The 23,519-nt window shown below is 38.4% G+C and overlaps 1 protein-coding gene across 1 annotated transcript in view; it reads left to right on the top strand.

Annotated features, from left to right (window-relative positions):
• LOC131414611 (EGF-like and EMI domain-containing protein 1) overlaps positions 1-23,519 on the top strand; it is a 457,413-nt gene that overhangs the window by 5,827 nt on the left and 428,067 nt on the right.

The raw sequence follows: 23,519 nt of genomic DNA, 5'->3' as shown, positions 1-23,519 counted from the left end.
GCTCACGTTTTTCATGGGTCGCTTCAAAGCTTTTCTTCTTGTAAATTAATCCTGATACTCCTTTCGGAGTTGTTTGCTTTTTTTTTTTTTTAAACAAATTTGTGAATTAACGTAAAGCTGATTTTTAACCTCAGTTTATTCTTTGACCATGGAACACTGATTCTGAAACAGAAGTCAGTGTATGCTTTGAGCTCTAGGGTGTATCTTCAACTATTCCTATTATTTTTAAGAAGCTAACAGAAATTATACATTGATCCGTGATAACAAATTATTTGCCTCTGAATAAATTGTTTCAACTGCATGTACAACCCTAGTTTCCTCATCTTGATCAGTAGCTGTGATGGGCAATTACACATATCATTGATTCATTAAGAATTTTTTAAAATAATTAATTGTTACTTTATTAATTCATTTGTTTTAGTAGAGCAAATCTTGTAAAACATCAAGTCCCTGAGGGGAAAGGTAATTAAAGAGACATATGGTAGTGATAAAGCCCAAGAAATTACACCTGAATTAATTTATTCTTTATTTCTACATTAGTTCTTGAATATTTTGATTATTCTGGTCTCTTAACAACTGGATTATTTAAACATAGGCAGAATCAGTGTATCCTTTCCACAAGTTTGTTTGCACACCAAAAAGTTCCAAAAGTCCTGAGAGAAGACCAACCGTATAGAATACCTTTCAGGAGTCTGCACGGCATTTTGCAGTATTGTTGTCCAAGTGTGTTTATGTTTAGATTTTGACAGCATTTCTCTCACTGTGGGACTCCTGTTGAATTTAAAAAGAAAAATCGATGAACCCTCAGGGTTGTAGGAGCATCCGGCATCTCCTACGTGGTATCACATTTCATCCAGCAAGATGAGCTATCACAAAGTATGTAAATTTGAGAGGGTTTTATGGAGGAATTTTGAAGCCTTCCTAGGAAATTAAATATTTGGGGAAACAAGTGGAAAACCCAATTAAGAAGGAATGACATTAGCTGAATCTTGAAAGTGGATTAAAAAGAAAATCAGCAAAGAAATTAGAAAGAATATAGTTAGAAAGAATTACAGAAAGAATTAGAAAATTAGAAAGAATATAACTGATAGGACATATACTCTATCAAGCAGGTTGAATTATAGTCTGGCAGTACTGCCTATAATCTATCTCTATTCTAGTGGCTGGATTTGAGTTTGAATTATGAATACATAATCCTTGGTCTGATTGAAACTACTGTCTCTCTCTATTTATAGTATATATCTCCCAATGAAAATAGCTTTAATGTTGTTTTCCAAATTATATAAATAATAATTCAAATGATTAAAAAAATTCAAATTAAAAAAAATTTCAAATAATAAAAAATTAACAGTATATACAGTGTAAGAAAGTAAAAAAAATAGACTGTCCTACTGCCCTCAGATAACCATGTGGTCACCCTTTTGTGTGTATTTATTCATATTCATACATGCATATGCAATTTTACATAAATGAAATCATATTCTGTGTACTATTTTGCCGTGAACACCTCTCTTTTTTTCTTACCTTCCCCTTTCTTCTCTCCTCTTCCCCTCCAGCTTCCTCTCCCCTCCCCCGTAACAACCTGCTGAATACTCTTTTGTATCTTTCTCTGTGCTCATGGAATCATATACAAACAGTGCATAATATTCCGTGGTATCGATGTACCATAAATTTTTAATCACCCATTTATCGATGAACATTCATTTTGTTTTCAGTTTTTTGGCCCAACAATCAGTGCTGCAATAATATGGTGCTTTTATTTCTGTGATATAGATTCCCAGCAGTGGGATTGTTGGGGTCAATGAATATGTATATTTTTAATTTTAATGTATTTAAGGATCAAAATATTCGTTTAAATTATTTGTAAAATGTTTCGTGGGCTATGATAATGGCTTTACCAGTTTATTTGGTTGGGATGGATTAAAATCTAGATGGATGCTAATTATTTACTTATTTTATGACATGTTAACATAATAGGGAATCACTTACATCTTCATCCAAAACCAGAGATGTGATGAATTGAAATATCTAGGATCAGAGTTATTGTAAACGTGAATTGCTCTTAGTATAGGGTCAAGTTGACTTTATTTGAGACGTGGGAAAAAATGTCTAGAAAATGAACCAGATGGCCTTTTAAAATCAGAGAAAAGAATCTAGTCCTAGAGAGAGAAGGGACATGCTAGTAACCGAGAGAAATGCTTAAAGTTAATAATGATTCAAAAATTGCTGATCTACTTAACTCATTTGAAAAATCTGCCTCTAATAAGGAAAAATGAAGAAAATGAATTTGGACAATTAGGAAGTAATGAAGAGCTTTCTAAAATAGCTATTGATTAAAGGAATCAAAAGGAGTACTTTGAAGATTTGAATACATGCAAATCAGGCTGGATAGCTGGTGGTGAAATTTTCTCTCTTTTTAAATTCTATAGATGCAGGCAGAACAACTGGGACCTTCATTAACTGATTAATATCACACACAAAGTCACACCTTTTCTGCTGGTCACTTATTCTATCTTCCCTTTCTCTGGTCAGAAGTCAAGTGAAATTATAATGTGCCTAATGGTTGGATGCTAAGACTCTGAGGTTTTTTGTCTCTTTTATTCATATATTCATTTATTCATTCTTTTAGTCAGTCTTCTAGTTGGTTAGTAAACATTTATACACCAGGCTGTGTGCTAGGTACTGCGGATACCAAAACAAATATGGTATCCTCAGTGTGGCGGGAAGTAGTGACCAGGAAACGAGTGATTATGATGTAGCTCACAAGTGCTATGATGGAGGTGATTCTGTCATAAAAGAAAACGGGAGAGGGTCCATCTGTGTCATGCCAGGAGATAAGGGAAGATTTCTCACAAGATATGAAAATACAAAATACAACTTATTCTTAAAGACAAACAGAACAATAATATGCAATTAGGCATAGGGAATAGAATATTTCCCAGAGACACGAAAAGTACAGAAGTTCAAGGAGTAATAATAATACAAGTAGTTTTCTTGGCTGCAATAAAACATGCACATGAGATATGGCAAAAAATGTGGCTTTGTTTATGTCCAGAGCAGCAATTCTTTAGCCTTTCTTGGTCCAGCCAAACCAGCTATTCCAGAACCTCATGCAGAGGTGGCTAACTGATGGGATTCTGCAAGCACTCTGCCTTCCCTAAGTCCAGATCCCTGAGCAGGCAGTCCAGCAGTTGGGGTTTCTTGAGCATACAACAGTACAGGTTGGTACTCTACTTGTATGCCAGAGTCCCCAGATGTCTCCATTCCTTCAAAGTGTGATGTCGATGCACATTAAAAATAGAGTGTTACTGGAATGCTGTCTGGTGACATGGAAAGCCCTCAGAAGTTCTGGGGTTGAGGTTGGGTCTCACCACGGGCCACTTGGCATTATCTTGGAGAATCATTATAATGACTTGGAGAAGTCATTTTATATCCCTGAGCCTCAGTGTCATCATTTGTAAAATAATAATAGCTCTAATTTTCCTGAGCACCTTCCATGTACCAGGCATTATTCTAAACAATTTATATGGATTAAATTATTAATCTTTTCAACAAGTCTGTGAGGTGAATACTCCTACTTGCCCCATTTTTGTACCTGACTGAAGCATACAAACCTGTCAAAGGTCAAACAACTAGAAAGTAGGGGATCTGGGATCCACATCCATGTGTTCTGGCTCCAGAGCCTGCAAGCTTAACCTTCAAGCCATGGTCCCTTTATGGAAATACTTGACATAATTATCTGTCTGCCAGGTTGTTATTTGTGAGAGTTGCATGAGATAATCATTGTGATCTGTAAGTTGGAAAGCGTTATCCGAGCATTATTCCTTTTTATTGACTGTAAATTTTCTGAAAATCTTTCACTTTGCAGCAAGTGAAGGGGGTAAGCCTCCTGCTGTTGCCTTGCTTCCCATCCTGTGGGAAATCTGAGCAAACTATGTGTGTTGGGTCACAGGTATGATTTTGAGTACCCAGCAGGTTCCAATCAAGGAGTCCAACAGGCTCCCTCCATGATATATCTATTCTATGTAGATAGGAGGTTGGACCAAAGGATTTTCTTGAAATGGCATGTCTCCAAGAGCATTTTCAATTTTGGACGTAGTATGGTTTGAAATGTGTCCTCCCTAAAATTCATATATGGAAATCCCAACACCCGGTAGCTCAGAATGTGACCTTATTTAGAAATGTGGTTGTTGCTGATCTAATTAGTTAAGACGAAATCATACTGAAATAGAGTGGGCCCCTAATCCAATATGACTTGTGTCCTTGTAAAAAGAAGAAATTTGGACACAGAGGCATGCACATAGGAAGAATACCATGGGAAGATGAAGGCAGGGATCAGGGTGATGTATCTATAAGCCAAAAAACGCAAAGACTGCCACCAGAAGCTAGAAGAGAGGCAGGAACAGATTCTCCCTCACAGCCCTCAAAAGGAACTAACCCTTTTGACACCTTGATCTCAGACTTCCAGCCTCCAGAACTGCAAGACAACAAATTTCTGTTGTTTAAACCACTCAATTTGTGGTACTTTGTTACAGCAGCCCTGGCAAACTAATATAAGAAGTTTAGAAAACATTTTCTCTCTATCTATAGCTCCATTTCAGCAGTAGGCCTACTGAAACAATGAAAATGGGGAAAAAGTGGCAGGGGGTTTATAAAGAGCAAATCATCCTAAGAAAACTTGATGACATTGTAATTAAATTATAAAATTAGTGTGGGAAGGAGATTTAATTTGGAAAAAATGCAAAATTATTAATTGAACACGCTTATTATCTGCAATCAGAAATGAGCATTATTAGGAGACAGTATGAAATGAAACGCAGGTTATATTATGGAGATAAATTGATATGCCTTCTTAGCATGAGCTGACAGTATAAAATTGTGTTGTTTTGTTTGTCACATAAAGATGCATTGCATTAGAGCCTTAAGCCCTCAGCAGGGTTCTAGCAAGTCCATATTAGGGTGACTGCATTCTGCTTTACAAAACTTGACAAAGGGTATGGCAGTATTGACAGAGATTGGGATGAGTGTAATAAAGGGACAGATAGACCATTTATGAGGAAAGTAAAGCAATAACGATCTGACATCTTGTGAGCCTGGTAAAGGGGCATCCTGCTATTTGGAATGCATGCAGAAGATTTACTACTTTGGCATTGACTTGAAATTAGAAGGTTTGAAAGTGCTTTTACTAACATACCCTTCCTGGTATGCTTTGCATGGCCAGTGTTAGCAACCAGAATATGTAGTTTAAAAAAGACTTGTTGAGAATGGCCTAAAATTGCAAATATGACAACCTTAGAGGAGAATGACCTAGCACCACCCAGGGTTATTTGATTCTACAGGGTGTAGTTGGTGATGAACTAGAAAATGTTGAAGGTGGATAATAATCACAATAACGTCTAACTCATAACTCACACTTTCTACATGCTAGGTGCTCTCCTAAGTGCTTTATGCACTTTGGTTCATTTAATACTCACAGCAATCCTCTAAGGTAAGTGCCATTGATAGTCCCCTTTCACAGATGACACACCTGAAGTAAAGAGAAGTTAAGTCACTTACCTGAGATCGTACACGTAGTAAATGGTGGAGCCAGGGTGTAGACTTAGAGATCTGGCTCCCAAGTTCGTCCCTTCAACCACTATGCAATGTGTCTTTAAAATGTAAGAACTTTCCTGTTTGTGAAAAATATAGTTGATCATTTCTCTGAAAAAGACTTAAGGGATTTATACTATATTTTTAGTGTTTAAACCTGCTCAGTATGCTGAGAAAACAATCTTCCTACAAAAAGTATGAGCTAAATGATTCTCTTATTTAAAGTTTTGCTGGTTATACATACACATATTGAGTGACTGTTTAGGACCTGTGTCAGAAAGACACAGCTCCGTGATTGAAAAGCCTACCTTCTGGTTATGGAGACAGCAAAACAAATCATTATAATGTGATGAATGGTGTTCTCAGAAAGCTGGATGTGCAGGACATGATACCTTATTATTATATTTTTTAAACATGAATAATCTACTTTACTGTATTTCTCAAAATTTTTTCTCTGGATCACTGATTCCATTGGATTTTAAGAAGTGTTATAGGAAATGAAGTTTCTCTGTTCAAAGAAGTTTGGGAAATTCTATGTCAAATAGCCTTACATTGTATTCATTCTTGTAGGACTTTCCAGAGCCTTCAGTGTGCTAATATGTATTGCGACTCCCTCAGAAGAGTATCTAGATTCCTGCATATTCCAAACCCCTGTAACTGTATAGCCCTTTTTATGGGGGTATCTTAAAGTATTATTGTTTTTGTGATAGTATTCTTCAAGTATTATTATTTCGTAGAACCCAGTTGCTCTGGGGGTTATGTATATAAATATATATATACTCAAAGTTAGAAATAAAAAAGCTAAAGCTATTTTTCTAATCTGCTCAACTAATAGTAGCATATTTATATAGTAGTTAAAAAAACACATTTAACAAGGTGCTTTCACATATGTTATCTCATTTAAGCCTCACACCCACTCTGTGAGAGAATTCGTATTATTCCCAAATTAGAGCTGAGGTGACAGAGACTCAGAAAGCTTAATTGATATGCCCAAGTCACAGCTTGTTAGTAGCTGAGCCAAGACTCCAACCTAGATCTTTAACTTTAGTGTTTAATGATACTGTCCCACAGCTAACTGGGGATGAGCAGGGCTTACCATGGGCCCTTAGCGCCCCTTTTTTTTAGCCACACTGTGCACTGTGCTGGGCTAAGAAACGGAGGGGGCAGAGTGGGGTTGGGGAATTCCTTCTCAACTCTCTCCATTCAGGCCCTTTTGCAGTTTTCATAATTCATATTTTTCTCTTTCTTCTCTTTATCCATCAGAATTTAGTTCCATTGCTTCTCCCAGTAAACCAGGTCAAAGTAAAGTATTCATGGATACTAGTGGTTTAACATATTTGTATTTTAACAGTGCAAACACAAAGCTTAACCTAAATGGTGACAGAGTTCTGGCAGTCAGCAGATAGGGTGATCTTCTTGGGTAGGGGGAGCTTTGAGGAATCCCTGTGCAGGCTTCTGTTCATGCTCTTTCCATCCAGAGGTGCAGAACTAGCTGTCTCTGCCCCCTCCCAGGCAAGTAGTAGGTGTTGGTGGCAGTCCACTCCTTCATTATTATTGCCAGTGGGTGAAAGAGCTCCTGCTATATTTGTTCCAAGCACATAATGCCAAGGTCTAGGTTTCTGACCAGGCATCATACTGCATTTTATACCACCACCCTGCTTCCCTTGCTTTCATGAATATTCTAATACAAACTAGCTTTCTTAATCTCTATTTTATTAAATAAATTTCCCTTGACCTTCAGAATGCCTAAGGGCATAGTTACAACCACAATGAGTATGTTTACCATCGAGATAAATGCCTCAAATTAAAAGTTTATGCGAATATGAAGATGTGTAGTGAAGAATTTAACCTCATGCAAAAAGAGTTCTGCCGTTTGACCTCAGCCTCTGGTCAAATGACATTCCAATCTCTAAGCCCGTGGAATGTCGTATCTGCTAGGAGCATCTTTATTTGCCTGTGGGGCTTTGGGTCACTGCATAGTCTAACAATATGACTTAGGGTGGGGGATGGACATACCCAGATGGTCTTAGGTTGGGGGTCTTGCTACACCAGAAAGACCAACAACATGATTTAGGGTAGGAGCTTTGGGTTACTCCCAGAGGGGCTGGAGATGGAAACTGAAATCAACCAAGTGGACAATCAGTCAGTCAATCAATCGTGTCTATGTAATGGAGTCTCAATGAAAACTCTGAATGTGGGGCTTGGCTGAGCTTCCCTGATTGGCAACAGTCCATGCGTATTGTCACACACTGATGCCAAGAAAGTAACATGTTCTGACTCCACAAGGAGAGGACAAATGAAGGTCCACTTTTGGTACTTTCCGGCTCTACCCTATGCATTTCTTTTCTTAGGTGATTTTAATACAATAGCTTTTAGTCATTACTGTGAGTCCGTCTAACAAATTATTGAACATAAGCTGGTCTTGGGAACTCCTTGAACTTGCAGTTGGTGTTAGAAGTGAAAGTGGTGCCTTGTGGGGACTGTCCACTCTAACTTCTCAGCTGGCCTGAACTCGCACAGAAGAGAAGTCTCTTCTCCCTTTTCTTCTCCTTCAAGACTAGAGTGTTTTGGGTCTCTGTTCTGCTTCTGAGTGAGTGTGGGACACAGAGAAAGTTAAGTAGCACTCTGTGGCTTCTCAGTTGTACAGGGTGGTACTAGATGAGGGCTTTGCTCATTGCTGGTGAAGAACAATAGTGTCTGGACTGCCTAAGTGCGTTGAAAGTAATGGCTAAACCCTGCCATTTATTCAATCAGATGGCAAACTACAGAAGGCAAGTGCAAAAATAACATTTTTATAATCTGTTAGATCTGAACAGTGCTGGAGACTGGAGGATGAGGGGGCGTAGAAGAATAAAGTACATGAGACCTGAAGTTTTAAGAGCCTGCCTGCATCTTGAATGAACATTTGTTGAAGTCACTGTAATGGTTAAAAAATGGCTTTAAAGACTATATGCTGAAGAATATTTAACAACTGGAGGTTTAGTTATGTAACTTAAATAAAGGCTATTTTTTTTGTTTTGACAGAAGAGATGATATGTTTTGTTCTGTGGTGAATTCCAGTGACCCCTGCTTAGCTTTCATTTATCACAAATAATCTTCTCCAGGATACTGCAATTGCTGCAATGTTGAGATGCTTATATTACATCTAACCTTGGAGAAGGGTCAAAATAAATCTGTGAATTAAGCAAGAATACATTATAGCTGGCTGAAGAGCGTGTCAGGAATACCTGAAAAGAAAACTATAACTATTTTTTCCCTACGGCCTATGTGCAAGTTGATGTGGCTCCTTTTCCATCTACTTGGAGTTTAGTAGAGAAATACTGTTTTTCATTTTAGTCCTAATGTGAGTAAATGTCCATTGTGGACAGAACACCCCTCATAGAATAGAGAAAGCAGGTGGTTGCTGGCCTCGGGTTACTCACATATACAAAGCAGGAAATAGTCAGATGAGCCGTCACGTGAGATAATCTCCACTTAGCTAGAAACAAAAGCACACAGTGAAAAGCTCAATTGAGTCTCACCTGCTGATCAGCCTACTGATCTCACCAGCTGGTTCCCACAGGCAGCATTTTATAACAGAGATATGTTGAAGCCAGAAAGACCATGATGTACTTTAAAGCCACAAAGAAATCTCCTGAAAGTCTGTTTTCTGTCCAACCTGATTACCTCTTCCAGGACTCCACAGGACCGGGATAGTGTTCACTGTGTTTCTACACAATGGGGCGGGGAAGTCAGACATACCTTTTTAAACAAAAGGGGAAAGTTTTGATATAGTAATAGTGGATCTTTGGGTACAATGGGGACCACCTCTTCTGATTTTTGAAAGCTTGACTATATAAATGTATGGCTGGCAGCATGTTAGACAAGGTCTGAGCATCAAGTAACTTCAATGGTATCTTCAATGTTAACCTAGAGAATTATGGATAAATGCTGATGGTACCTGTAGAGGAAGCCAGGTTGTAAAAGGATGCAAGAAAAGGAGTGCGGAAGATGGAAATTAAAATTGAAAGGAAGCAAATCAAACAGAGGACTCATATGGAGGAAATGGAAATTAAGACTAATGTGCTAATGTAAGAAATATAAAAGTTAATATATTGGACCTATCTTGAAAAATGTGATTCAAAGTCTTTTTTTCTTTTCCAAGTTTTTTTCTCTTTTGGATAATCCCACTTTATGACTATGGCATAAAGAAGGAAAAATGTGTTTTCTATGCATGTCACTTGAAAAAAATTTTTTATGACAAGCAGTGATTAAAATTTTATAAATACATTAGGGTGAATACTATACTTTAGGGTGAAAGAGGCTTTTTCATAGCCAATTAACAAATAAGATAAGTTAATTGGGTAATAAGGAAATTAAAGCTTAACAAATCTAATGGTTTAGTAAATAGGAAATGATAGGTGATGTTTTGTATGATTCAAGGTCATTTATGTACTGAAAAAGAGTGAAGTTTGATGAAGTCACTGACATGATGATGCTTAAAGACTGGCTCTGCTGCTCTGTTCGAGTTGTTCCGTATTCATTCATTCATTCATACATTTATTCATTAATTCAACAAATCATTGTATCAGCCACTTAGCTAGATCTTTTGAACATAAAGGTAAAATGCTGTTAATGGTTAAGAAATTTTCTTGGTGGTTAAGACAAATGGTTGCCCTCTGAAACTTTAAGCAATATTTTATTTGACAAAAGCTAGCAATAAATGTTTCATTGACTTTTTAAATATTTTGAAATCCTCCTAAAATACATGTGACCTTAAGGTAATCATATTGTTCAGGGAATAAGAGCAGTCTTCAACAATTTTGGACCAACTGTATTTTACTATAATGGAATTATAAAGATTAAGTTCAAGAAAAATAATGGCAACAACAGCAACCAAACAACCTTTCAAAAATCAGGAAAGGTGGTCCCCATCGTACCCAAAGATCCACTGTTACTATATCAAAATTTTCCCTCTTTGTTTAAAAAGGTTTTGTCTGACTTCCCCACCCCGTTGCGTAGAAATACAGTGTACACTATCCTGGTCCTTTGGAGTCCTGGAAGAGGTAGTCAGAAAACAGACTTTCAGGAGATTTCTTTGTGGCTTTAAAGTACATCATGGTCTTGCTGGCTTCGATGTATCTCTGTTATAAAATGCAACCTGTGGGAACCAGCTGGGGATCAGTAAGTGAGACTCAATATTGTGATTCTAAAGAGCCTTCTACATTTAAGACTGTCTTTTGATATCTGATCATTAAAAAGAGGATGTATGTGTGCCATTTACTGAGTTACACAAACATTTTTGCTAAGCAAAAAGAAAACACATGAAATCCAATTTCAGAGGCTTTATTAAAATGGCTACTTCAGTTTATTTATTTATTTGGGGGCATGACATTGAGCCCTACTTTATCTTTTTTTTAACACTTTTTTAACGAAAAAGGGAGAGCTTTCTTTCCAGGGAGGTAGTACATTTCCTCTCACTGAAGATGTGTGAATAGATTAGGAATGACCACGTGGTAGGATTGGCGTAAAGGAGATTACAAAGTTAGACTGAACAGTAGAGAAAAAAATGACCTTTAAGACCACTTCCAAGTCTACGGTTCTGTGGTGTCCAGAGGGTGACTGTGAGGCCAGGACTCAACCTTAGCATCTTTATATCTGGCCTCCAGCAAGGGCCTGAAATAAATTGAGCTTTAAATGTGCATGTTGAATGAATGAATTAATGGATTAATCAGAATTTTATTTACTTTGCCATGTAGCTTTAAGTTTGAGTCTGCAAAGCTAGGCTTAAAAGGCAATTTTTTTTGCTTTGAATCACGTCAACAGTTTGGGTCTTCATCTCAGGATGAACAGTAGGGCAAGGCTGCGGCTGTCTGATCAGCCTGGCTGGGCTTTTCCTGGGATAGGTAGCTTAATTTCACTTTATACCACATGACCCAGTCAATAATGTTATCTTTTGAGAAATAAACTTTTAATTCAAAGACAACATTCATATCAACAAATCACTAACACTGGCGTATGTTTTTAAAGGTGTAAAAACTCTAGAGCAAAATCTAAAGAAATATCTAGCTTCAAATTAAAGGCCATCACTAAGTTTCAGAAGCAACTAATCACTACCTAATTCCACTCCTGCATCCTCTCAGGGATTAAGTAGCCAATTCATTCCACACTTCTGTTGGAGTTAACAATCTTCCCAGCTGCATTCATGGCTCCACAGTGCTTTGGGGCTACAGAGCAAGTTAGGCATCAAAGCTTTTATTTCAGTCTTTGATCCTTTTCTTCAGGTTAGACCTTTTTCTGCCTGCTTGCAATTTCTCAAAGAGAAGACATTAATAATTTGCCATCGGAACACTTCCAATTTCGTTCTCTTGTTTCTTTGTCTACTCTGCAACTTTTTTTTTTTCTTCACAAGGAGAAACAGCCTTTTTTGACACCGTGTGCTTGGCTTCAGTAACTCGGAGGAGGATTACAGAAGCATTCCTGTGGCTGTTTCTAGTGTGACCCCCCTATGTTAGCAGTGTCACTCCACTTGACCTGTTTCTCTTGCCTAATTCCCACCCCTTTGTAGCCAGCAGTTGTGAAGGTACTATGCATTGAATTACGATTCCATTTTAATAACTCTTGTTGATTTACAGCAGTTGTAATGGACGGTTTTTAGCCAGAATCTTTAAAAGAATAAATCTGATCTCCCTTTTGCCTGTAAACATTTCAGCAGAATATAACTAAGTTTTAAAATACAGATTTAGTGAGTAACTAAACAATAATTCTTGATGAATCTTCTCCTTTTGTAGGAAGTCAGTATCTCTTATTGAATAAATGAGAGTGGGAATCTCAGATGCTTGCCTTGCTTCTCTATTGATTTTAGAGTGAATCTGTTGGGTTAAAAGAAGAGAATATGCATTTATGGCTTATGCTTCTTTGTATTTCTCTAGAGGTGATCTTGGTACTTAGATGAAATTGTAATGGACATTTGAAAATGAAATCTTTTTTCACCTTGGCTTATTTCAGACTGAAACTAGTTGGATGCAAATCTGCCTATCTAATCTTCTTAGTATAAATTTGCCTTTGATGTTGTGGTTTCACAGTCGAGATGTGCCTTTTTCTCATTATGTGTTCTGGCACACTGGTATTTGGGGAGGTGTTTTCATTTCCTGCGCTGGCTTGACTAGGGGTGGGGGTGGGGGAGGGATTGGTCTACCAGATGCCCCTGCATGATAGTTGCTCACAAACGCTGCATGTATTGAATGTGCAGGTCTATATCTGTAGGCATAAGCCTTTGGAAAGCATCTCTACCCAGGCTGCCCTAGTGGCATCCTTTATCTTCAGTTCTGCCCCTTTAGGCCTTTCCTAAAAGAGGCATCAGTATAAAACATTTGCTAGTTACTGTTGGCAATTTAAAGTCATACCACATTTCTGTAATTAAAGTATTTTTTTCAATTCCTATGACATAATGACATTATTGTTGTATCTGCTGACATTTTTCAGGTTAAAATGTGAATGCTGAAGTCTGAGTTTATAATTATTCAGATTCTCGCAAGCACTGAGATATCAGTTTAAATAGCAGAAATCTAGCCTTGCTGTATAACATGGCTTATCCAATACTGCATATATAATTTTGTATTTGAAAACAAAAAGGAGACAGACATATTTTGAAGGTAAAACACTTGAAAGGAAAAGGATGTACTGGGAGAGATTTATTTGAAAAAGTCAAAGATATGAGGGGGAAAGAGTCTGCCAGTTTTGTTTGTAGTTCTTCAAAGGTGTGTCTTCAGGCTGGTCGCACTTGCAAGAGGATTGATTAATCATGCTGAGTGGCTTTATATTTTCTGTATTGAAACGGATGGGTACTAGGCATAAGCACAAGATTGGCTGTAATAGGGCCAGTCTACCGCTATCGTTCATTTTAATTTAAACTTCTAGGTGACCTCCAATTTCATATATAAATGTCAAAACATATTTGGTGTTTACTCTGTGCCATACAATAGTATAAGTGTTTTAGAAGAGAGTAGTTTGCATTTTTCTCCTAATCAAAATGGAACAGAAACTGAGAGATATTAGTGCATTGGCTCCCATTAGGAGCTCTATGAAAGAAGCGTTTTATTATCATCTCCTGTTTTAGAGATGAGAAGATGGAGGCAAGGAGCAATTAAATAAATTGCTGAAGATCAGTGCACGTGTAGGTGATGGGACTCAAACGGAGAGCCCTTGTTCTTAACGTTATTCTGCCTCTTAGACGTGATGCTTCTGTGAATTCGTGTTTGCGGTTGACGCTATGTTTCTGGTCCCGCCGTTCTCCCATCATCCATCTTGTTCAAGATCCCATAGTTGACTGGGCAATGCAAATTCACCTTTTCTCTTGCCTCTGGCTTTTGAAATGACTCCTAGCCAACAGGAATATCTTCTGTAGATTTGAAGAGATGTTTCAGGTTTTTATCACATTGTAAATCATAGTTTGTGCAATTTATCAGAAATAGTTTTATTACTTGAAAGTGCACTTGCCAAAGATTCAGATGCTTTATGGACCCTGCTTAAAAGTGAGGATCTTCTGTCACTTTTTACTTTTTCTAAAAAGGAAGCAGCAAAATGGTGATTGAAAAATCATCAGCTGGCTAAGTTCTGGTGGTAATAGTCCATCTTGAAGAAGCACTCACAAGTTTCTAAAACTTCTGCAGCTGTTCATTCAAAGATGCAGGGAGATAGACGGTGCACAAAATAGCAAACAAAGGCACTGCAGCCTGCAGGAGAATTGGGATTTCATTGTGTGTGTCAAAAGTAAATGAATTCAAGAATAACCACTTGAAAAGGAATTCTCCCTTAATGTCTTTGGTGCAAAAATGTGCTCAGATTGTACTGGCTCTGAAGACTCAGACTCAAAGAAGTAAATTACTTTCTAGATACTAGCTTTCAATTGCTACTGGCTCAAAGTGCTAGCTAACCTTGTAACAGTGGAGCAGAAAAGAGAGTAGTTTGCATTTTTCTCCTATCAAAATGGAAGAGACAGACTGAGTGAGATACCGTGGTGGCACCAGGATTTCTGATGGCAGAAGTTTCTAAATAGGCATAAACAGCCCATTGCAAGCCTGAACAAGAGCTACTTAAATTTCCTGTATACATTTTTCAAGCAATTTTTATTTGGAATAAAGGGTCTAGGAAATGGTTTCGAGGTGTGAAAACTGATGTTTATAGAGAGTAAACTGTTTTCTTTGAAGGCTTTTCAAGTATATATTCAGTTGCTGTGTAATTATGTAAATTCGTCAGGGACAGTTAGAGCAGTTAGAAGCCAGTACTAATGAAACTGATGGGTCACAGGTTCAACCATGATCTGGGCCAGTGCCTTTCAGCCAAAGAGAAGCCTTTAGTGTGGCCCGGGAAGCATCTGGGAGGCAGCCCTGTGATCTGTTGGGCTCTTTTGCTCATGAGAGATCTGGGAACATAAAAATCAAACCTCTTTCCCAGGAAATCTCCTTGAACTAAATGGCAGTTGCATTTGTATCTCAACAAGTAGAACGGAAGAAAATATACATTTTGGAAGGGAGAGAGCTGCTGGTTTTAACCTGTGAATCTGAGCAGGGTAGAACGTGTGTGAAATAATGCAGGCATCTCTATAATGTGATTTCATTTCAGTGAGTTCAGGAAATCTATGAGTTCACTCACAAAACCTCTCCAAGGGATTGCACAGTTCTTGAATTTCTTCTACCTTGTTTTCATCTGTAAAATGGAGATAATAATGCCTAGTTTCAGGGTTGTTGAAGGATTAGATAAGATAATATATGGGTGGCACCCACTTCAGTGCCTGGCACATAGTAAGTACCCAATAAACGGTGCCTATTTTTATTATTTTCAAGAATCTCCAACAAATATCAGTATTAACTAGATGCAATAAACACTGCTTTGAAGCATTATATGAATTAATGAAAATACTAACCAACATTTATATATGAAGCATTAAAACCTCAGTTTTATAGACCTCAGAAATTTGACATGCCCTACTGCACTGTAGCAGATAGTACAGGCTTTAGTGAAGAATTCTTTAACAGTTAGTGTAATCTGGTTCATACCAGGTGTTGGGGAGCCAAGAAGTAGGTACATATAATATGCAATGGTTGGATGAAAATGTGTGTTAGAGATTAGGAAGCATTCAGATATGAACACCAATAAATATACAGGTGCATTTCAAGAGCCTACTACAGTCTGTTTCAGAACAGAGTGAGTGAAAGAGAGGGCAAAAGAAATGCAGACTGCATAGAACAGCAAGGTGACATATCTTCTTATAGACGATGTTTTTTGAGGGGATGGGGGCGGGTAGATAGAACAATGCATTCAAGAGAGCATGGGTTTAGCAGTTCTAAGCTCTAGCCCTGTTTCTGTTATAAAATCTTTGTGTTTTCCTTGGGAAAATGACTTGATTTCCTGGGCATTATCTCCTCCTTCTTACAAGGAAGAAATTAAACTTGATTTCTAAGGTGTCTTCCTCCTCTCCCATTTGATGGATTCCATGTATCTGAGAGGCAGGCATTAGTGCCCAGTGTTTGCTGTGTCAGATTCAGCAGCCTTCGTGTTCCTCTCCTCTTGTTGAGACCTTCCTACGTAAACCTAGTAGTCAACATGCTAGTGATCGCAATGATAAACATTTGGGTTCCCAAATTGCAAAACCAGGGTGAGGAACTGGCTACTAAAGAGAGCTGAGAAGATCTGAAGCTTCAGGGTTGAATGAGACATAACGTTTAGTTGGTTCACTAACCAAAAAAAGAAAAAGAAAAGTGATAGCTTTGCTGATTTGCTGAAAAAACTGAGAAGAATGAGAGAGGCTGAGAAAAGAGGAAGAGGAGAGGGAAGAAAGAGGTCAGTAGATAGTGACTCCAAAGGAGAAATAAGTATAGGGAGCAGAAGTGTGGGAGGAAGCGAAGTGGGTCAAAAAAGGGTAGAGTTGGGCTCTCTTCCATTCCCATTTCCTCTTGTGATAGCAGATGTTAATACCAATTACAGAATTCTTTCCCATTGAGTCCACGTTTAGCTTCAGGATCCTTCTGAACACAGAATTCCACAAAGTCACTATCCACAGGAGTCGGCACGTTGATAGGAAATTGCATCTTGAGATTAGAGAGTGAGTTAAGGTTTGCAAGTTGTGAGCTTTTCAGGCCTTAGTCCCAATTTTTCTATGAAGTCCACTCTGATTTCACCAGCTGGCTATTATTTTTCTGTCCTCTCAAGTCCCATAGCATTTTCCTGTCCATCAGTTATTTGGCACTTTCCCCTTCTGTGGTCAGGAGTCTGTTTGTGGTCTGAGTCTTGTCCTTCCAACTAGACATAAACTCTTCAAGCCTGAGATCATGTCTTATGTGTCTTTGCTTTCCTCACAGTATATACTTTACACTGAAAAGTTTATGGTTTATTTGTGACTGTATCTTCTCTGTATTTTGTATAATAACTCAGAAAATTATGTAACCAATTTTGGTAAAGTTTTTATAAATAGTTGAAGTAAAAGTTTTACCATCAAAATAAAATGATCTAGAATATGTATTTCATTAGCTTTTCTGAACAATGGGCATGTTATTACAAAATGCTCAGAACATACTAATCAACAGAGACATATGCTAATTTGTTGAAGGTTGTAAGTCATTTACTAGTTTCCAGATAGGCACATGTGCCCCAAGCCACACAGACAAACCTACGGAAAATCTCAGCATCTTCTGGCATATTTGAGTGCCAGCTATGATTCCAGGTAGCGACAGAGCTGAGACTTGATCTCAGGGGCTTGCTTGACTCCAAGTTTGAGCTTCCTGGAATCCCAGTAAAACCTGTGCTCTGATTTCCTTTTGTTCTGCTGGAATTTTCTGGTTGCTGAACTTTATGGAGAAAACTGGCCCTACAATATGATTGCATGAGTTTTTTAAATGACAGGATGTTTTACTCCTTATTCGTGTGGCTGAGACACTAATAACGCATTTATTGAGTTTTCTTTTTTTTTTTTTTGTGAGGAAGATCAGCCCTGTACTAACATCCATGCCAATCCTCCTCTGTTTGCTGAGGAAGACTGGCCCTGGGCTAACATCCGTGCTGATCTTCCTCTACTTTATGTGGGACGCCGCCACAGCATGGCCTGACAAGCGGTGCGTTGGTGTGCGCCCGGGATCCGAACCCCGTGCACTCTTAACTGCTACGCCACAGGACTGGACCCTATTGAGTTCTTAATATTTGCCAAGCACTGTTTAAAGCCCTTTGCACTTAAACTGCTTATTTAATCCTTGCAGTGTCTCTGTGAAGTAAATAGTCAGTATCACTTCTTAAAGCTGAAGCACAGAGTAGTTATGTAACTTGCCCAAGGTCACGCAGCTGGTAAGTGGAGAAGCCTGGATTCAAAGGCAGCCTGGCTCCAGAGTCCGAACTCTTCACCACCACACTCTGTGTCTCTCCAGGTGAGTGCAAGCCCAGAGGGCTTGTCTTTGACTGGCTGTATTTGCTAATCAGCATTAGCTAATGTTCTCCCTTGTCCCTAATGGTGGTGAACAGAGGGCAGCAGTGGATAACGTAATTACTTTCTGGAGGTGAGCATCCCATATAAGGACTGCTTTATCTTTTAATACGAGGCTACAAATTGCAGTGGTTAAAATGGTGTCTTGGATTAGATTGTATGAGTTTTTAGTGAGTTCTGCAGATTTCCAGTTGGTGACTTGGGAAGAGTTATTTACTCTCTCTGTACATTTGTTTCTTCATCTGTAAAATGGAAAAGGAGAAACAGTTCTTACCTGACAGGATTATTGAATGATTGAGAAAATCTATATAAATTACTTGATACTGTGCCTGACATGTGGCAAGCACCCAGAAATGCTATCATCATCATCATCATCATCTTCTTTGTTGCCATCATCACTGATTTGACAGAAAGGTAGTTGTGCTACAATGTCTGGCAGCCAGGTACATTCTTCGTTTACCTTTATGTGAAAGGGACAATTCAATTATAGAGCCACCCAATTGAGTGTACTTTTTCTAGATTTGGTTATATTCACAGGACAAATTATATGTACATCTGTATCTCCAAGCACATATTGAACATAGTGAATAATTAATGACTCAGAGATTATCCTGAGTAGTGAAAATATTACCTAATGTTCATTCAGTGTCTTATATATAAGAAGAAGGTGCATGGTATATTTTAGAAGTATTTCTATTCAAAAATTATATTTGGAGTATGAAAGTTTAGAGCTTAGCTATTTAGAAATCTTTTTTGTTTTTTACCTAGAATGGTTCATTCTCAAAGAATTCCAAATAATATCCATTTTACCTTCTATCTTAGGTACTACCAGTATAACATCCAAATATAGTGTTGGATTATCAGTTAGATCATAAAAAAATACCCAGGAAGGCAGGAGGTCGTGATTTATCCCACCACTACCCTGTGACGGAGAAAGAGTACTGAGATAATCCTTGGACCAGGATGGGAGAGGGTGGAGGTGGGTGGTGCACCAGCCCAGATGCACCCTGCTGGGGAAGGCACTCAGGCAGAGCTCCTGCATTTATGCTTATCAGCTGTGTGAGCTCGAGATGATTTAACCTTTCTTAGCCTGCTTTGTCACATACAAAATGGGGACTGTAAGTCGCACCTTGTAAGGTTAAAATGAAGATTATGCTCTATGCAAAACACCTGATAACGTGAGAGGTCACATATTCAACAAGTATTTACGGAGCACCAGCTATCTATCTTGTTCTGCCCTCCAGAAATGGTGGCTATTCTTATGATTTAGAGTGAACGTGCCATGCACCAGGCTGTTGAAACACAACCCTCCCATTGCCAAGAAAGGAATTTAAAAAGACCATAGGTATTTTGAAGTGCCTGCAATGGAGGAGATTTATGCCTCCTTAAAATGCCTACGCTTGTATGTATCAGGTTTTGGTAAATAGGTATAGAAATAGCCAAAGCTATTGAGATGCAGTGGACTTGAAAACCTAAGCTTTGGAAAACTTTAGTATGGAGGAAAAGTCTCAGGAATTGGTTATACAAATCACCCAGACATGAACAAGCCAAGACGAATATGCGACTTGTTCCAATATGGGATTCAGAAGACCACCAGCAGATGACACCAGACCGAAATGTCAAGAGAAGAACAGGAATCAGAGCAGATCCAGGCAGGAGTGGTGCTCCTGAGCTGGTCCTGCTCCATCAGGTGCGGTTATCAGTCCACACTGAACACTGTTACCTTCTCTGTGAGGCCTGCCCTGGCCTTCCTATCTAAAACTTCTCCTCCCATTTCTGCCACTTCCTGTCCCCACTCACACTTCCTGTCCACTTTCATTTTTCTCCTTAGCATTTGACTCTGCCTGATATACTATCTCTCTTGTTTATTGACTGTTTACCTCACCAGAATGGAAACTTCAAGGATATAATTTTTGTCTGTTTTGTTCACTGCTGATGTCTCAGTGCCTAGACTAGTACCTCGCACGTAGGAAGCACTTGGTGAATATTTGTTGAATGAGTGAGCGCCATTTTAGTTTATATTTGCATAATTCCTAGTTATTGCGGGTGTATATTTCATTTAAGTAAACTATTGATAGTCCATCGCCTAGTGTTGATTTAGTCACTTTCAATCAGTCTACTCTTGACCTTACAAAATTCTTTTAGGAATTGCTAAGGAGAAATATGTTAACTGGTGGATCAGAACCTGGTCTTCATGGTTAAGGGTCCTGTGTCCAGAGTAGGCAGACCAGACAAAGGTCCCTCCCATGGAATGGCATGTAAAGAAAGCATCATTTCCACCTATCTTGATGATGTATACACAGTAACAAACCATATACATTTCACAGGGTAAAGAAGTATGAAAAGTAGCTTATAAGTCATAGGATACCCCCAAATAGGTAAGAGAATAATTATTGGATGTAAAGTTTGTCATAAGCATTCTGAGATTGGTGGCATTCTGTTTATGCCTCTAATTCCTTAGGATTCACAACACCTATGATGGCAGAAGAATGTGAAGCAGACAGTCCTGTGGGAGTCAAGAGCAAACTGATGTCTATTACAGTTGCTCTCTGTCACTTTCTCCTATGACATTATTCTCAATTATGCTGTCAGTACTTTAAATATCGTTGCCAATGTTTCCTAGGAAAGATACTTTTTTTTTCTTTCCTAATATGTGATTAAAAGAAAAAGGATATTGAATTCTTAAACATAAAAATTCTTATATCCAGAGACATGTCTCTTTTATTTTTATAATTTGTTTGTTGTAAAAAATCAGTGAACAGTCACTGTGGTGGGCAGAATAATGGCTCCCGAAAGATGGCTGTGTCCTAATCCCCAGAACCTGTGAATATCTTACCTTACCTGGCAAAAGGGTCTGTGCAGATGTGGTTAAGGGTAAGGGCTTTGAGATGGGGAGATTACCTTGGATTATCTGGGTCAGTGTGATCTAATCATGTGAATCTTTACAAGTGGAGAACTTTTCCCTGCTGTGGTCAGAGAGAACGATATGAAGATGCTGTGCTGCTGGCTTTGAAAATGGAGGAGCAGGGCCTCTGGCCAAGGAATGGAGGCAGCCTCTAGGAGTTAGAAAAGGCAAAAGAACAAATTCTCCTCCAAAGCCTCCAGAAGGAACCCTGCCCCGCCAAAACCTTGATACCCATGAGACCCATGTAGGATGTCTGACCTACAGAACTATAAGATAATAAATCTGTTTTGTTTTAAGCCACTAAGTTTGAGGTAATTTGTTACCACAGCCATAGCAAATTAATGCAGTCATTCATTGTTGAATAAACCATAGTTAAAAGGTTGTAGTATTTGCCTTTTTATTTACTTATTTATTTTAAAACTTTGGTCTGTAAAAATAAAACAACTATTGTTGCACTTGTACAAGTAAACATGTTACTCAGTACAGAAAATTTTTCTTCCTTGCTAACAATGTCATATACTAATTGGCTTATATTGAAGTGTATTTTGGGCTAAGTACTCTTATGGTGCCATCTCAATTTAAAAATCAGGGGTTTTGGGATATTTGAATGGTGATAAATTATTTTAAAGTCAATTAGAACATATTTCTTTTGCATTTTTAGTTCAAATGATATGAAAGCACTTTGATATTGTTTTAGAAGGTACATTTCAGTGTTTGACAAGTTGGCTTTTTTGCATTGTGAACTATATCTTGTTCACATGTTCTGGAGTTAATTTTTCATGGGCAATAAATTGTCCATTAACATGAGTTTTTGCAAGTGAAATCTGAAACTATGCCTATAGGTCAAACATAATATTAATGTGTATTACGTCAAATGGCTGGACGCAAATAAGCAATGCATTGGCACCGATTCAGTATCCTAATGGTCCGACTGCATTCCTTTGCACAAATAGTATGTACAGTAGTTTAATTCTGTACAGTAGTATTCTTTAGCACTGAGTTTTGTTTAATGTAAGAAGGCTAGTGAAGTTAATTATGTTGTCTAGAAATGGAAAAAGAAACCCACCAACAACCACTAAGGTTGCTGCTAATGTTAATATGGTTGAATTCATAGTAGAGGCAGCTGGATTTAATTATCAGTTTGCAACGTTGTGGTTTAAGCAGCAATTGCTGAGGAATGGATAATGCAAGTAGCCTTCAAAGCCACTCACATTAGAGATAAAAACCTTGTCGTTCAGGCAGACAGCTGACTGAACAAGTATTAAAATGAACAAAGATTTCCCAGGGGAAATTGCAGACTAAGGTTTGGTTTTGTCTCCTTGGCTTTGATTCAAATATGTCAGAGGCACAGGATCTTATTCTTTCTAACTTAATAAAATGATAGCCATTCTTAGCGTTAGGGGTATGTTAGGGGAGAGGTTGAGGGTGGGGGCATTAAGTGGCAATTATAGAAATCCTTAGTTAGCTAATTACTCCATTCCTTCTTTGGCTCATTTATGGGGAGAGATGTTGAAAAGAATCCCTAGGTTCTCATTACCTTAGTAGCATTACCTAAGTACCAACTTAAATTCTGTCACAGCTATGACTGAGCTGGCTAAGAGCAACAGCGGCTACTAGTAGCAGAAATCCAGTATTTTCTCTCTAAATCAGGGTTTCTCAGTGGCAGCACTATTGACATTTTTGGGCCAGACAATTTGGTGTCGTAGAGGCTGTCCTGTGCATTGTAGGATGCCTAGCAGCTTCCCTGGCCTCTATGCACTGAATGCCACTGGCACCCTCCTCCAGTTATGAAGACCGAAAGTGCCTCCAAATATTGTCAAAAGTGGCCTGGGGAGCAAAATCGCCCCTCGTTGAGAACCACTGCTATAAATCTCTGAGAGGAGTATAGGCAAGTTACTTTTGGAAGTTATAATAATTTTCTCATTCTAACAAGCCCTTGGTGCTATCAGCTCACTCTTTCATAAGAAGGGCAGTTTTTGGGCCAGGCCTGCGGGTCTGGTGGTTAAAGATCTGCGCTCTCCACCTTGGTGACCCAGGTTCAATTCCTGGGCGTGGAACCACACCACCCGTCTGTGAGTTGCCATGCTGTGGTGGCAGCTCACATAGAAGAACTAGAAGGACCTACAACTAGGATATACAACCGTGCACTAGGGCTTTGGGGAGAGGAAAAAATAAACACAAATTTGATCATTTAACAAAAAAGAAGGGCAATTCTTGGGCTTAGAATTCCCAAGAGAATGGGGTACTTGCAGAAAATACTAACATTTTAGAGTTTAAGTGCTTGTGTATACACACAGACATAGACAGACAGACATACCTCCCCCCAGACTTCTATACATTAGCTCTGTTTGCTTTTATAAGTAATATCCTTATCATACTCTAGACAGAGCATTCAGAAGCGTAACGTCTCAACATAAATTTTGTAGTCAGTGTTTCTTCTTCGCACAGCAGTACCTCGTACTCTAGGAAGCAGCCCTTTAGCTACATAAGATATGAAACAGCAGGATGCAATAAGGAATGAATGAATCTTTAATGAATAGTTTTTAATAGAAGTCTCATTGTTTTAATAATAGG

This window comes from Diceros bicornis, chromosome 15 (genome assembly GCF_020826845.1).
Source record: "Diceros bicornis minor isolate mBicDic1 chromosome 15, mDicBic1.mat.cur, whole genome shotgun sequence".
Classification (NCBI taxonomy): domain Eukaryota; kingdom Metazoa; phylum Chordata; class Mammalia; order Perissodactyla; family Rhinocerotidae; genus Diceros; species Diceros bicornis.
The sequence above is the reverse complement of the archived record's forward strand: the minus strand, read 5'-3'. Positions and strand labels throughout refer to the sequence as shown.